Below are 16,891 nucleotides of genomic sequence, written 5' to 3' on the forward strand. Positions count from 1 at the left end.
TCAGGCAGCCGTCTCTGTTCGCCATTCGGGCATTTAATGGCCCATGGAGTTGTTACGGTAATGTTTGGGCCTCGGTCAGGGCAAAAGCCCACTGCACGTAGAATAACGGAGATTGACGTTCCTATCTCTCAGGGGAAATTTCCTGTCAATATTGCATTTATATTCATACAAACAGCGAGGAAGCTCCCTGTGGGTGGTCTGGGCAGTCAGCGGTGGTATGATTTTCATTATTACCCTATTATCCTTTAAGGGTGACTTCTTTGACACAGTTCCTGCACTGACGCCCCTTTACAGTTCAACGAGACGAAGGGTGACCTCTGGACTCCAATCAAACGGATGGCTGACGCCATTGTTGCTGTGGCTGAGAATTGCTGGGCTAGCTTAATATAGCTGCGCTGCACCTTAGGCTGAGGTCAACTTTGGCTTCTTTTCAGGCTGTGGGAATCTATTCAGAAAGAAAAGATAATTGGGGGGCTAGAGGATACCGGTGCAGACTCAGCAGCCGGGTTGTGTTATCCCAGTTCAGCAAGACATTGCGAGCTGTGTGAGAGCTGTGTTTTTCATAAAGCATATGGTGTCAGCCAGAAGGTAGTAATGATCAACACATTTCCAGGCTTAGTGTGGTTGCCATCGAGACCGGGGTTGTCGTAGAGATTATGGTGTTGCCTAGTACAGCCGTTTTCCAGGGCCTCCTCTCCAATATTTGTCTGGCTGTCTTTGAATACACCGTATAGATGTACAAACAACAGCATGTTTTGTGCATACTTCATGCCTCTGTCATGGTGTGTTGTCTTGTCTCCTTATCAACCCGTTCGTCGCCTAGTTGACAGTATGACAGTATCACTGAGCCCACAGGAAGTAAAGTCCCCCTAGGTTCCCCTACACATGTATATTCCTCTCTCTTTCTCTTTCCAAATGTGTAATGCGCATGGACGCCGCATGCAGTGGCGCGTCGGCTGCAACGCGCCTCTCGCCCTCCCTCCCCCTACTGATACTTTTGAAGGGCAAAGCCAGCGCGAGTGAGACGGACCATCTGACTAGTTCTCAGTCCCGCGCCCCACCATTGGCTCGCACCGTCTCGGCACTCTAATTACGCTTCAATCATCTGGAGGAGCGCGGCATGTGGTAAATTATTTCACCGAGCAGCGTGAAGACATGCAGAGAGAGAGAGAGAGAGAGAGAGAGACAGGGAGAAAGAGAAAAAGAGTGAGAGAGGGAGGGGGAGAGGGAGATCTGGCAGAGACAGTGTCACAACAGACAGCCGGCTGCATCCGGAGACAGGCCAGCATTAATGAACAAAGTTACAAACTTATCAGAGGGAGAGAGTGTCTGGTCTGCCACCCTCCCTCTAGGGGAGAGAGAGTCACAGCAACTTTTAATGGACATTGACACACATCGCCATCCCAATACTGTTAGCACAAAGCGACTTTGAACTGGTACGGGATTTCTGTTAGAGTGTCTGTCATTATACAATCCTGTCTGTTGTTTGAATGGCGCTCAATAGGCAATATGAACGCAGACAGTAACATTCCAATTAAGGTAGAAATTGGGGCTTTATTTGTGAATAGCTCTCTGTTTGGTTACCAAATTGCCTAGCAGTGGCCCTGAGCTCAAATGAGTCCATTTCAAATGAAGCGAAGGCCTTCAGTCTCAATACGCTCGATGCTGCCGTTGCTTCGCTTTGAAGCGAATATAAATAAATATAAATACGGCTTTTCAGACTCAATAATGGCCACAGTGTGCCGTTATTAGAGTCCCTTTGATGTGGCAACTGTGCCAAGTCGCTCCCTGTCTCCCTCAATTGATCTGCGTCCGTTAACAGGCCGAGGGAGAGCCTTTTCAAAGGACCCTGATTCCACCATCACAGATAGATAGATAGCCAGGTGAAGGAGCGCGTTGCACTAGTTTACCCATTTGGTCAGCGAAAGAACAGTTATGCCCAGAACATGTCTTACTTTGAAGCCATGCAGGGCAAAGCTGGATAGTGTTGAAAATCTGTGTATTTTCGGCTATGACTTCATGGCGTTAGCAGTTCTACCTACAGTGTAGAGGCCTAATCTGTAGATTCCACGTCTATATCGTGGAACAGCAACGCACTTAGCAACATAAGTTGCTTATGTCTGACAAAATGGCTTACGACATGGGCTCTCTCTTTCCCTGATTACCTGTCACACACACACACACACACACACACACGCACACACGCACACACGTGTGTTTGTTTCTTTGGTGGAATATGTTGTGGGCTTGCAGTAGAGAGCTCTAAGCTCTCCCATCCCTTCCTTCCTTCCGTGCGAACCACTGATTCAGCCACCCCATTTCAATTTGTCTTCATCAGTCATACCAATTAACTCTGGGATTAGATTCATCAATGCCAGCAATCTCCGGCCCTCCTCCCTACCCCTCCCTTGTCTCCCCTCTCTGCCATCATGCACGGCCCTGACGACACACATTATAGATTATGTTTAAATCTACGCTCCACTAACAGCTTGCTCATAGACAGTCTTATCACCGGAGGTTTCATGATCCCCAACCGACACTCTTCTTAGTATTCTGTGTGGTTGGTGGACTTTGGCGTATCAACACAATTTTAAAGGTGAGGAGAGACTTCTTGACCATGCAGGGCAGACCAGCTCTTCTTTCTCTGTGTTGGTCTTGCCAATCCCCGTTGTCACACCTCTGAGAAACAACTCCAGTTTTGGATCCAAACCTCTCAGATGGTTGCTCTCTCTCTCTTATTTGTTCCTGGCCTGCTATGGTGAGATTCTTTCTCTCTCTCTTCTCCCATCAGCTATCGGCCATGGCACAATCTCTCTCTCTCTCTCACTCTGACCATGCTTAGAATAAGGCCTTGTAATGCTTGTTAATGCTTAGTAACTTAAGTTGATTCCTTGTATGTGAATCAGTTCATTTGACCAAGTAATTAAATACACTTCTACTTAGAATTCCATTCTCAGACATTTCTTCCTTGCCTATTACTGTAACTCAACCATAGTCTTCTGCATATTGCTATTTATATTATGGAATAGCAGATAAAGATCATTCATTCAATGGGCTAATTACTTAGTCTGACTACGATTCGCATGTGAGGTATTTATAATATCATGTATGCTGTATATACACACGTCAAATATGACTGTCTACGACAGTATTTTCTTATCACTTCACTGTGGTGGACGCCTTCTATTCCGTCGTTTCCGCAACATTTAAAGGAGATGACCCCTTGACCATGTATTTTTCAGGGGTGATTTCTCTGCCATCATTTTCCTTTACCTATCATCCTTCACGAGGCATGAGAGGGCAATTTCCCCTGACAGCCTGGAAACTGAACTGTGAGTTTCCCCTCCGGCCGAACCAGCAGGAAAAGACCACTAGTTCCAACCTTAACCATGCAGTGAAGTAGGAGCTATATTAAATCTAAGGGACTTCAAATCACATTGAATGACGAGCCTGTCCCTGCCATTCTCCTACCAATGAAACAGTTTATTTTCACATTCACACACACAGGGCATATCCAATAAACGAAATAAGCCACATCATGCAATTTTGTTCATAGCACTATGCTATCATAATGTATGCATTTAGCCTGCGTACAATTAGATGGGGAGAATAAGATATAATTTATGCGTGAAGGAACATTGCTAGGGGTAATTCATGCACATCTGTATGTAGGTTTGGCTTTCTAAACACACATTAATCCACCGCCTCACAACGGCCTTACTGTGTAACGCAAAAGCACCACCAGCCAGGCTATCTTTAATTCACTAGAAACTGTAACACGATTAAGGTACCCTCCCACCGTAGCAGAATTACATATTCGGGGCTCCAGTCTGTGTGAGTTTACATTTCTACCACACTAAGAAGGTCTTGCAACGTAATTAAGAGTTAGCGCTGCTGTACAGTCTGTTAGGATTTCGACTGGCCGCCGATGGTAACAAACAAATAGGGTCGATCGTGTTGTGTGCTTGGTCATTAACAACAGACTAATCACGCAGGAGCTTGGAGTGAGGCTCGCGGTCGGGTTTGTCTTTTCTCATCCCGTTTCTGGCTGTCGCTGGCTTGCCACTATGTCTGTCTGTCTGTCTCTGTCTGTCTGTCTGTCTGTCTGTCTGTCTGTCTGTCTGTCTGTCTGTCTGTCTGTCTGTCTGTTTCTTTTTGGCCATCTGTCCCCCCCTACCATCACCATCACCATCACCATCTCTCTCTCTCTCTCTCTCTCTCTCTCTCTCTATCTCTCTCGTTCACTCTCTGCAGGCCCCTAATGAATTGTGCAGGCATGCCATGTTAAATTACACTGACAGTTTCCATTTCCAGTAACTTCAATCATATTGGTGAGGGGCTGTACTGTAGGAAGACTCTGAGACAGAGCAGCACAGAGCTTTGGCCATGTCAAAAGGCCCACGCATCAGCCAGGGCCTGCCTAGTGACTGTTGATGGATGGGGAACTGTGACACCCATGTCTCTTATTCAGACTAATGAGGGAGAGAGAACTGGGAAAGTAGTGGGCTCTGGCTCTCTGGCTTTGGCACTGCAGTTGTTTTCCCTCCATCTGAATGTCACTGTGTGTGGCGGTCTGTCTGTCCAATCTCTGATCTCTGAGTGGGGAGGTAAAAGGTCAACAACAACAAAAAAGAATAGAGAAATGAATGTCAAATTTGCATCTTCAGGATGGAATTAGCCTTCAAATTTTTGTCTCACTGGAGGGGGCGGAGGGGATAAGGAAAACGTGAGGGAGTCACTCTACTCTCTCAGGTCCCCCAAGTCAAGGTCGACCAAGAAACCAGACTCACCCAGGAGCTGCCCTTAATGACCTTCTGTCCCATTAGACGCACCTCGTCTGACTCCTTGTTATTGAACAGGGAAGGTTATGTGTCTGTGTGTGTGTGTGCCAGTGGAGGCTGCTGAGGGGAGGACGGCTCGTAATAATGGCTGGAACGGAGTAAATGGATTGGCATCAAACACATGGAAACCATTGGTTTTATATATTTGATACCGTCTTCTTAATTCCGTTCCAGCCACTACCACGAGCTCGTCCTCCCAATTAAGGTCCCACCAACCAACCTCCTGTGGTGCTTATTAGCATGAGTGTGTACATATGTGTGTGTGATGAGGGGGGGGATTAGCACCCTCAGCGGGGTGATTCTTCCGCGCCACATTTCGCCGTCCGTGGTGGTTTACATAACATACTGTACGTCAGCACATCCCCCGAGGCTGTTAACCTTGAGCCCTGTGTGGATCTGGATGGATGATGCATGTTTTGCTGTATGCGCTTGTGAAATCCTTGTGTATTTTCAACTTTAAAATTTTTTTTTTTTTTTGGGACATAGCCTTTGTGTTCATTTACATTTATTTGTTTCAATGAGATGGTGACAACAACAAAAAAAATCCATTCACATGACATAAAATCTGCGATATGTGTGCTGTGTCTGCTGTTCTCATGTGTTCTCTCCGTCTCTGCATTGTGTCAATATTTGGTCGTCTGCAGAGCTGTGCGTCGCCTGTTGTATGTCTCATTAGCTTCTAGCTTCCTGTACTAAGTGTTCTCCTCCTATATCGTGTTTATTGTGTCTGTTCGGTCTGTGTGCTATTTTTGTGTTGCGTCTGTGCTTTGCCACTGTTAACACGGCATTGTCTTTGTACTTTTGCAATGTTCTCTTAGTGTTATCTCTTTGTTGTCCGTGTGTTATCGCCTTGCAAACGAGGCAATGGCTTTGTGTTGCAACATCTACTAAAATCTTAATGCTATGTTCATTTTATCTTTGAGTTAGAATTGTCTTTACAGTAGCTGTAGTGTTATCCTCTCCTCAGGGTTGTCTTCATATTTTGTATTTGTAGTTTTGATGTTGTCATTATATCGTTTCGTAGTTGTGTGTGATTCCTCTAGTGTTTCTGTGTTGCGTGTTTGTCACGATCCTGCGTGTTTTTGTGTTTACACAGGCTGCATGTCTGTGTTGTCCCTGTGTTGTTATGTTTGGTGCAGAGCAGACCTGATTGAAACCAGATGGCTAGTCTTTGGGCGTCTGGCAACTGAAGAAGTGATGAAGAAAACGGTAGACAAGACAAGAGAGAAAACCAGACAGGCCATCAACTACAGGGAATGAGAGAGTGGGAGAGGGAGAGAGACAAAGATAGAGAGACAGATGTATGCACAAGGAGCATCCTCTCTGGCTTTCTCTGTCTGCTGGGATGTGACGTTCATATAGATGCCTCCTGCGATAACTGATGGAAGAACATGCTAACTTTCAAATGTATTACGAAGTTATCTGTCAAAAAGTATCACGTCTTTAGATTCCATGTTGTGTAATCTGACGCTAAACCGTTAATTATTTCAGGCTGTTTGTGCCTCGTACAGCGGTTAATCCTCTTTTTCTTCCTAGCCAGTCTGACAGCAATGTTTACATCTGCTTTTCAAATAATATACATTTACTTAACATGATATTCAAACAGGAAATCCTAAGGCCTTGACATTGCTTCTGCTAGTTCGTTGTGCGAGCAAATCAGTTTGCAAGATTGAGTATGAATTGTACAGTGCATTCGCCAAACGGCCTTGTCAAGACCCATCAGAGGAAGTTCAGGGTACTTTTGTGTTTCGCGAGTACTGGATAGCCTGGGCCTGTTGAAGGTGTGCTTCTCCAGGACTGTTAGAAGAGAAGAAAGATTCATGGAGCAGTCTTCCAAGCCAATCCAGGGATGTTTCCTGACCGACGTTCCCTAGAAGAAAGATTCAAGGAGCGGTCTTCCAAGCCAATCCAGGGATGTTTCCTGACCGATGTTCCCTAGAAGAAAGAGTCAAGGAGCGGTCTTCCAAGCCAATCCAGGGATGTTTCCTGACCGACGTTCCCCAGAAGAAAGATTCAAGGAGCAGTCTTCCAAGCCAATCCAGGGATGTTTCCTGACCGACGTTCCCTAGAAGAAAGATTCAAGGAGCAGTCTTCCAAGCCAATCCAGGGATGTTGCCTGACCGACGTTCCCTAGAAGAAAGAGTCAAGGAGCGGTCTTCCAAGCCAATCCAGGGATGTTGCCTGACCGACGTTCCCTAGAAGAAAGATTCAAGGAGCAGTCTTCCAAGCCAATCCAGGGATGTTGCCTGACCGACGTTCCCCAGAAGAAAGATTCAAGGAGCGGTCTTCCAAGCCAATCCAGGGATGTTGCCTGACCGACGTTCCCTAGAAGAAAGATTTGGAACAGACAGCAGGTTGGGAGCCGTTGCCACCTTGAATAACGATCACTCCCTTTCCACCCTTTGAGCCAGGTTGAGTAAGAATTCAGGGATGCTGCATACAGAGCTCATCTTCTTCATGATGAACACCCCTTCACTACATCACATTATTCCCCATCTGGCCTGGCTCTGCTTGGCTCTACAGGTGCAGCGGGACAGTTCTCCAAGCTGTAATCTTGTTTGATATTCTCCATGACGATAGGCATAAAGTATTCCCTAACAAGCTTTCGCTAAGAGCAAGAACATGGATGATTACAAAAGCAGCGGCAATTGAATGAAAAGGGAACAACTGGAGATGCCGTATGCAAAACTTGGCTTTGTGAGAAATTGCATCTGGATCTGAGCCCTTTTCCTGATAGTGGTTCATCGATCTCCATGGAAACGGTCACACCCTCTCCGATAGCTAGCTGACGGCAAAGTGTTGCCTTGAGGGGGAGGGGGGGGGGGGGGGTAGAGCGTGAAAGAGAGAGGGTGGAGTCTGAGAGAACCAGGGGAAGTATAAATGTGCCTCCAATCGAATTATTGGCCAATCAAGTCATAACGTGAGTAATTCAAGGCCTACATCAATGGGGATAATCTCATTGGCTGTGCATTAGGGGCTGAGACGATGGGGTGGGCGAGGAGGGGGTGGCGTTCTTAGTGGATGCGCTCAGTGGGGGGTCTCAAAGGAAGAGGTTCCTTTGATAGGAGTGGAGAGATATTTTTAACTTTGGATGAGGAAGGGTGGATGGGGGATGGGGGTATAAATAATGCCTCGATCTCTGCCTTTGGCGTATCGCTGTAAGACACAGGGTGCAGTAGAATGGTTGATTACGCCCTTGTTGCCATCTGCTCAATTGGTCAATGACAACATTTCTCATGTGTCCAATTACGAAAGAGGATTAGGATCTGTTTGTGTGCTGTCTGGTGGCCCCTGGTCAATTCTGACTCATCCGAGGTACACAGGACATTTTGTCTGTACATAATGGTGTTTTAGTTATGTAGTACTTCAATATACTTCATATTTGCCTTGGTATTACTGCATTTTGCTTTTCTTTTACGGTTGGCTCTCAAATGTTGTATTTTAATCACAATAGTTCAACATTGTGACCCGGCTGAGCAGATCTTTAGCTCTGTCCACATTGTCAATAACCTATGGGGATCGCTGTAATTTACAATGTCACGCATTGTATACATTCCGTGTAGCATTTCCCAGCTGTGAGGTAGTTAACCAGGAGGGTTTACACCTGGGAAATCACAATGGACACACTACTACAACATGCCTGGCGTTTGAGCGTTAGTGGTTCAAACAAAGATTCCCTCTCCAAAGTGAATGTTGGTTTCCGGAGGTTGACACTGGCGTGGAGCGCTAATCAGGCTCCGTTTCAGGGCTTTGGAGGGGGTGGCCCTCCCAGAGAAAAGCCTTGACAGTTTTCCATGCGATTTTGCACGTGCAGGGCTCCTGAACCAGCTCCCCTAGCTCCGCCTCGTGCCCGGGGATCCGCATAGTAGAAACAGCTGCCAGGGGAGCAGCTTGTCCATGGGAGGGAGGGGGAAAAGGGAGAGAGGGTAATCACTTTTGGGAAAATACTGCCTCGCCGCACCCTGCCAAGACTGTGTTTGTGTTGTGGCTTTTCTACTGGAAGCCCATTGCTTTGGCTCTCTGGCTTCTCTGGCTCTGTTGGTGCTAGCACCCCCTCTCTCCAGGGTTAATACAACAATGAGGCTTTTTAGTTGAAAAAGCGGCTCAAGGGTCATAAATGGATAAAAACAGTGGGCGAGAAGAATGATATTGGTGGGCTGTCGTTTATGGCCGTTGTGAGGGCATATGTTAGGGATGTGAGAGGCTGAAAAGAGTTCTGTTAAAGTGTAATATTATGAAATCACGATTGGCTAGGGGAGTAACTCCATTTTTTTTTCTCCCTGTGGTATGACCAATACATTTGATCTTTCCCCCATTCCCTGAACCAGATCCACCCAACTGACTAACTACAGCCTGTGTCACGATCACACAGCTCTGCCTTTGGAACGTGCCCATTATGTTGAGCTATTTTAAAATGCACATACATGTACAGTAGCCAAGACATAATTATGCATAAACTTGCTTGAGTGGAACTGACAGGTTCAGCAGTGTACTGGTTAACATCTTATAAATACCTGCTTCTCTACAACATATAGCTCCGGGTAATAGCGAAAATAACCCTTTCCCGACACAAGATTAAAGCCTCATCAGTGAGTCTTTATTTTGGTTTCACTCTGTAGACATAGTTTTTCCCCCCACACATGCAGACAAAACGGAAACCTTTGAAACCGTACACCATTTCTATTGAATAGCGCCTCATTGTTTGCCAGCCTCTTATCATCTCCCGTCTATTTAGCTTCAAATCTCTATGAACCAGTGTCAGTCATGTGAGACTGGAGTAGTTATGGCTAGCCGGGGGGGGTGAGAGAAGTAAATGAGCGTGAAAGAGGAAGAGAGGGAGCAGTGAGAGGTGCAGGAGCTAGCGGAGGAGGAGAAAGGAAGGAGCTGTACATGTTTGGCGGAGGTATCCAGTGCCTTCAGAAAGTATTCATACTTTCATGACATGACATGAGTATTCACACCCCGGAATCAATACGTTAGAATCACCTTTTAGAGTTAGAGTCTTTCTGGGTACTTCTTTAAAAGCTTTGCACACCTGGATTGTACAACATTCTTCAAGCTCTGTCAAGTAGTATTTCGCTACACCCACAATAAAACGTATATGTGGCAAATAAAATTGGATTTGATTTGAGTTGGTTGTTGATTATTGTTAGACAGAGATTTTCATGTCTTGCCATTTTCAAGACGATTTAAGTCAAAACTGTAACTAGGCCACTCCGGAACATTCAATGTTGGCTTGGTAAGCAACTCCAGTGTATATTTGGCTTTGTGGAGTAACTACAATGTTGTGATCCATCCTCAATTTTCTCCTATCAATCAAATTTTCAATTAATCAAATTTATTTATAAAGCCCTTTTTTACATCATCCAATGTCACAAAGTGCTATACAGAAACCCAGCCTATCACAGCCATTAAACTCTGTAAAGTCACCATTGGCCTCATGGTGAATTCCCTGAGCAGTTTCCTTCCTCTCCGGCAACTGAGTTAGGAAGAACTCCTGTATCTTTGTAGTGACTGGTTGTTTTGATACACCATCCAAAGTGTACTGAATAACTTCACCATGTCCAAAGAGATATTCATTGTCTGCTTCTTTTTTATAAAAAAAAATCATGTTAAACACTATTATTGCACACAGAGTGAGTCCATGCAACTTATTATGTGACTTGTTAAACACATTTTTACTCCTGAATTTGTTTAGGTTTGCCATAAAGGTGTTAAGACATTTATTTTCATTTGTTATTCATTTGTAAACATTTCTAAAAACATAATTCCACTTTGACATTATGGGGTATTGTGTGTAGGCCAGTGACACAACATTTCAATGTGATCCATTTCAAATTCAGGCTGCAACACAACAAAATGTGGGAAATGTTAAGGGTTGTGAACACTTTCTGAAGGCACTGTACAAGTGCCCATCAGCCTGTAATGACTGTGTGTTGGAGACCGTTCAGACACTCTAGAACTGCAGGGGAACAGCTTTCACTTCTCCTGACACACACAATATAGACAGAGGGATGAGTCAGAAGCTCCGCCGGCTACTGTCCCCCCTCCTTCTCTCATCCTCTGTCCCTCTCAATTTCCCTCTTCTTCTCTCCTTTCCTCTTCTAAGCCTGCTCTACAAAAGGTATTTTTAATACGTAAGGGCCCTAATCGCCATCGCAGCTGTATCTGTCCCTCCTACCGTCTGGCTCTGTGCTTTGTGTTCTCTCTCTCCTCTCTTCCTCTCTCTTCCAGTCTTTTCCTGTCTTCTGTACCGCAAGATCCTACAGAGAAGCCATTCTTTTAGACCTGTCCTCAGGTGTTACTCTCTCTCTTTCTCTCTCTCTGTCTCTTGCTCTCTCGCTCTCTCTCTCCATTCATGATTTATGCCTTGCTGGACACTAAACACCTCATATGATTGCAGTGTGTAGGAATGAGATTGAGTAGGCCTCTGTTACATGGTAAACACATTCAATGGGTCAATTGTATTTGAATAAGCACAGTTGGCTACTTCTTTAAACATTTTAAAAGCACCATGAATTGTTAAAGCATGTCAATGTGCTCTGGAATCGCTGCACATATACACGCATTAGAGAAATGTGTGACGGGCACTTACAGTTGACGTTTACATACACCTTAGCCAAATACATTTAAACTCCGTTTTTCAATATTCCTGACATTCAATCATAGTAAAAATCCCCTGTCTTAGGTCAGTTTGGATCACCATTTTATTTTAAGAATGTGAAATGTCAGAATAATAGTAGAGAGAATGATTTATTTCAGCTTTTATTTCTTTAATCACATTCCCAGTGGGTCAGAAGTTTACATACATACATACATAATTAGTATTGCCTTTAAATTGTTTAACTTGGGTCAAACGTTTTGGGTAGCCTTCCATAGATGAACGTGGTACCTTCATGCATTTGCATTTGCATTGCTCCCAAGGATGAATCAGACTTGTGGAGGTCTACAATTAGGTCTTGGCTGATTTCTTTTGATTTTCCCATGATGTCAAGCAAAGAGGCACTGAGTTTGAAGGTAGGCCTTGAAATACATCCACAGGTACACCTCCAATTGACTCAAATGATGTCAATTAGCCTATCAGAAGCTTCTAAAGTCATGACATAATTTTCTGGAATTTTCCAAGCTTTTTAAAGGCCCAGTCAACTTAGTGTATGTAAACTTCTGACCCACTGGAATTGTAATACAGTGAATTATAAGTGAAATAATCTGTCTGTAAACAATTGTAGAAAAATGACTTGTGTCATGCACAAAGTAAATGTCCTAACCGACTTGCCAAAACTATAGTCTGTTAACAAGACATTTGTAGAGTGGTTGTTAAACGAGTTTGAATGACTCCAACCTAAGTGTATGTTAACCTCCGAACTCAACTGTACCTCTGTAGACATGTTGTATGTCCTGGGCCCGTATCCACAAAGCCTCTCAGATTGGTGTGCTGATCTGGGATCAGTTTATCCTTTTAGATCAAAATGGATAAGATTATATGGACAGATCCTAGATCAGCACTCAGAACAGAGAGCTTCACACCTTCTACCAAAGTGTCTGCACAGACGTCAGTAGACTAGTAAGCGGCAATCAATCACACAGCAATCTCTCCCACGGTCCCCTAATAGTTTCCCTCTCACCCTCCATCAGAAACATATGAGGCGGAGTCTCCTCTCCACCGCAGTAATGGATGCAAATGGAGACGTGCTTTGGGGAAACTGGCTGACATTTATGCGTCTGATTAGAGCACGAAGCCCAACACTTTGTAACTGATTGAGGCTACGGGTGGCTCACCTCTCTATCTCCCTCTCTCTCTCTCCCTCCTCATATAGCCTCTCAGAATCACTGCACCTCTCTCTCTCTCCCTCCCCATATAGCCTCTCAGAATCACTGCACCTCTCTGACTCTGACTCTCACACACACACACACACACACACACACACACACACACAGACACCGATTTGAATAAGAACATTTTAATGTGGCTGTGGTTGAGTTGAGCGCCCAGACTCCTCCATCCCGGAAGCGAGGCATGGAGGCTTCCATGACAAGATGTTTATCCCACCGCCCGATCCATATAAATGTCCTTGCTCCTATAGACATGGCTCTTAACCTCAACGAACGCGGTTACATGCACACAGTAATGCGATTATTGTGGATAGTCAGGTTAAACTAGTAGTTTGCTTAAAACGTTTACATGCTTTGCAAGAATACCAATTTCCCTAATGATCCTGTTTACACGGACACATCTGAAGTCAGGCTACCTGATGGGACTTTTGATAAATGCAGAAAATAGCCAATCAAAATAAACGTTCTACCACAGTGACCATGGTATTTTTGAGAAGACTATTAGATTCTGAGTTCGGACACATAAAGTTTGTGTGTGAAAGCTATTTATAAGATGCATACTTTCCGTTTTTAACAACTCACTTCACTCGCGTTTAAGATGGAGACTTGCGCTACCGATGCTGGCACATGCTCAGATCAAATACACCGCTAGAACATCGATTAAGCTGTTAAATTGTCCTAATCATTCGAACGATGTCTCGGAAAACCAGGTGTTTTGTACGCTCACTTTGATCACGCCAATTTAAGACGAGCAGAGTAAGGTGTTTACATGACTAAAGCCATACTCGACCTTCTGCCCGTAATCCGATCAACATCGACTGATTAGTGTGCACGTGAACGTACTCATTGTTTGGTGTCTGAATGACTTCTATAGGTCTAGAGACGGTGTTGTGTCAAGAGTTTCAGAGAGGCAGGGAGTAGGAGAGGAGAGAGGAGAGAAACAAAGCAAACAGTGGAAGGAGGGAGGAAAGGACGGAGAGAAACGAAGGAGGGAGGGATGGAGAGAGAGTAGTGCTGAGTGGTATGTCCTTGTTTTGGTGGGGGAGGGAGAGGAGTAGGGGAAGGTGCTGTATGGTAATTAGCAGTTGAGCTCACCGGGGAGGCGCCACCGTGTAGAGGAGCCATTAGACCTATACTGGGAACTATGCACAGACCAGGGAGGCCATTCCGCGGCCATTCTTACCCCTGCAGTAAACAACTTCCAAATCACCCTGTGCCACCAACGCAAGGCAAGGTGCAACATAGCCAGGAAAGGTGAGGAGGCAGGAGGAGAGACAAGGGTTGTTCATATCTATATTTGTCTAAAGCACACACATATAATTTTTATGATGAAGTGTGCACTCACCTACAGTAGTAAGTAGCTCCTTGATAAGTAATGTGAGCTGTCATTTAATTGCTAAACTAATAATTCCATGTTTGCCAGAGAGTGCACGTTGGAGCACCTATTATGGCACCTATCCCACTCTGCTAGTGCTCTGTAGTGTAGATCGCAGGCGTCTAGTGTACGTGCCGTCTCTCACTCGCTGATACACCAGTTTGCTGTGACCTTTAAACAGGCACAGCCTGTGTCTTTTACCATTGAGCACACACACACACACACACACACACACACACACACACACACACACACACACACACACACACACACACACACACACACACACACACACACACCAAACACAAAGGGGAACAGTAATTAGCGAGGGCTCCCGGGCCCCTCTGACAGGCTTTTCAGAAGAGAGAGAAAGGGCAGGGTGACATTTGGGCAGCAAAGTGGCACAGTCATCACTGCCGCGCTTCACAGAATTATCAGCCGAGGTTGAGGGTTCAAATCCCTGAGCCCATAGATAGATAAAGCCTTTACCCCTTAGACAACACGCTCCCATCAGATAACAGCCCTGTGCAAAGTGCTCAGGATAGTACACAGCCTTTGGGATTGTGCGTCTTTAGTCTTTAGTGGCCTTGCGAGTGCCTGACATCTCTTAAGTACCAGCTATAAATGATACATTTCTACTTACCCGGCGAGTAGGCCGATAAGCACTATTGCTTTCATAGTAAAGTGTTACTGCTTTACACCTTGAGTGGACCGGTTTCAAGCCTATTGGCGTTATTTGTGTTAGTTAAATGAATAAGCCTTGTTAGATCTTAGAGTCCTGTTGTGAGAGTAGCTGCCCTCCGGCCGGACCTTGCTTAGCTCAGGGTGGCCAACCAGGAAAGGGCCCTTCATCACAGGAAAGAGGGAGATGGAGAATAAAAGGCCTGGAGTTGAAGAGGGGGGGTGGAGTGAGAGCGAGAGAGAGAGAGACACAGAGACAGACTCCAATACCGAGAGGAAAGAGAGAAACTCTGTCTCCTGCACTGACAGAGACAGAGAGAGAGAGAAAGAAAAAAAAACAGTTTCTCCTGATGGCATTGGGTAGCTGTAACGGCCGCTATGTGTATTAGTATAACCCACATTACCACCTTACCCTGCCTGGACAGATCCCACCTTCCTCCCCCTGTCCCTACCCCCCCTCCCTCCCTCTCTCTCTCCTCCACCATAGTGGTAGCGAGTGGTTACGCAAGCCAGGCTTAATGCACCTTGACCTCTCTCCACACTCACGCCAGAGCATGATGACTGGTGGCTGTCGGCTTGATTTACTCCACCAACCCGTTTTGATGGATGGGCCAGGATCACGCAGTCCCAGTCCCCGTGACCTCATTGCTGGGACTGAATGGGCCCAGACAACAATGAACTAGACCTGCGCCCCATGCCAACCAGGCTCTGGTTTCTGGTCTGCAACGTACTGTATGGCCTTTCCTCTTCTTGGAGTGAGCCCCAAGATCTCCCACACACAGAGATATGATTGATTTGATGAATAATACTGTTAGAGTTCACTAAGGCCAAGAAGATAGCACAGGTAAGTATAATGTATCACTTCCCACGCAGGTCTGACAGAGGTTGAAAAAAGGCAAAGCCAACATGGATTTACCAGTACTAACAGAAACTGCTAGGGGGTCCCAATCACTGGCACAAGCAGAGGAGAGTGGCCTACTCTATAGGGCCTCTCATGCTGCGATAGCAGGGCTTCTTGGGGTCCCAAACTCTGTCCTGCCCCCCCCCCCCCACATCAAGCTTTAATGTTTTGGAATCAGCTGTGTAGTGCTAGGGGGAAGTAAAAAAAAGTGCACCCAGGGGGGGCCCCAGGACCAAGTTTGGTAAACCCTGCCTTAGAGAACAGCAGAGACTGGGGATGCTGTATCCACTGCCCTACAGAGACTGGCGATGCTGTATCCACTGCTCCACAGAGACTGGGGATGCTGTATCCACTGCCCTACAGAGACTGGCGATGCTGTATCCACTGCTCCACAGAGACTGGGGATGCTGTATCCACTGCCCTACAGAGACTGGGGATGCTGTATCCACTGCCCTACAGAGATGGTGATGCTGTATCCACTGCCCTACAGAGATGGCGATGCTGTATCCACTGCATACAGAGACTGGGGATGCTGTATCCACTGCCCTACAGAGATGGGGATGCTGTATCCACTGCCCTACAGAGACTGGGGATGCTGTATCCACTGCCCTACAGAGATGATGATGCTGTATCCACTGCCCTACAGAGATGGTGATGCTGTAGCCACTGCCCTACAGAGATGGCGATGCTGTATCCACTGCCATACAGAGACTGGGGATGCTGTATCCACTGCCCTACAGAGATGGGGATGCTGTATCCACTGCCCTACAGAGACTGGGGATGCTGTATCCACTGCCCTACAGAGACTGGTGATGCTGTATCCACTGCCCTACAGAGACTGGGGATGCTGTATCCACTGCCCTACAGAGATGGTGATGCTGTATCCACTGCCCTACAGAGATGGTGATGCTGTATCCATTGCCCTACAGAGACTGGGGATGCTGTATCCACTGCCCTACAGAGATTGTGATGCTGTATCCACTGCCCTACAGAGACTGGTGATGCTGTATCCACTGCCCTACAGAGATGGTGATGCTGTATCCACTGCCCTACAGAGATGGTGATGCTGTATCCACTGCCCTACAGAGATGGCGATGCTGTATCCACTGCCATACAGAGACTGGGGATGCTGTATCCACTGCCTTACAGAGATGGGGATGCTGTATCCACTGCCCTACAGAGACTGGGGATGCTGTATCCACTGCCCTACAGAGACTGGGGATGCTATATCCACTGCTCCACAGAGATGGCGATGCTGTA

The 16,891-nt window shown here is 46.0% G+C and overlaps 1 protein-coding gene across 7 annotated transcripts in view; it reads left to right on the forward strand.

The window, feature by feature from the left end:
- LOC110496032 (RNA binding motif, single stranded interacting protein) overlaps positions 1-16,891 on the forward strand; it is a 276,061-nt gene that overhangs the window by 127,943 nt on the left and 131,227 nt on the right. The gene's annotated exons all lie outside the window — the stretch shown is intronic.

Source organism: Oncorhynchus mykiss, chromosome 18 (genome assembly GCF_057628025.1).
Source record: "Oncorhynchus mykiss isolate SJ-2025 chromosome 18, ASM5762802v1, whole genome shotgun sequence".
Taxonomy (NCBI): domain Eukaryota; kingdom Metazoa; phylum Chordata; class Actinopteri; order Salmoniformes; family Salmonidae; genus Oncorhynchus; species Oncorhynchus mykiss.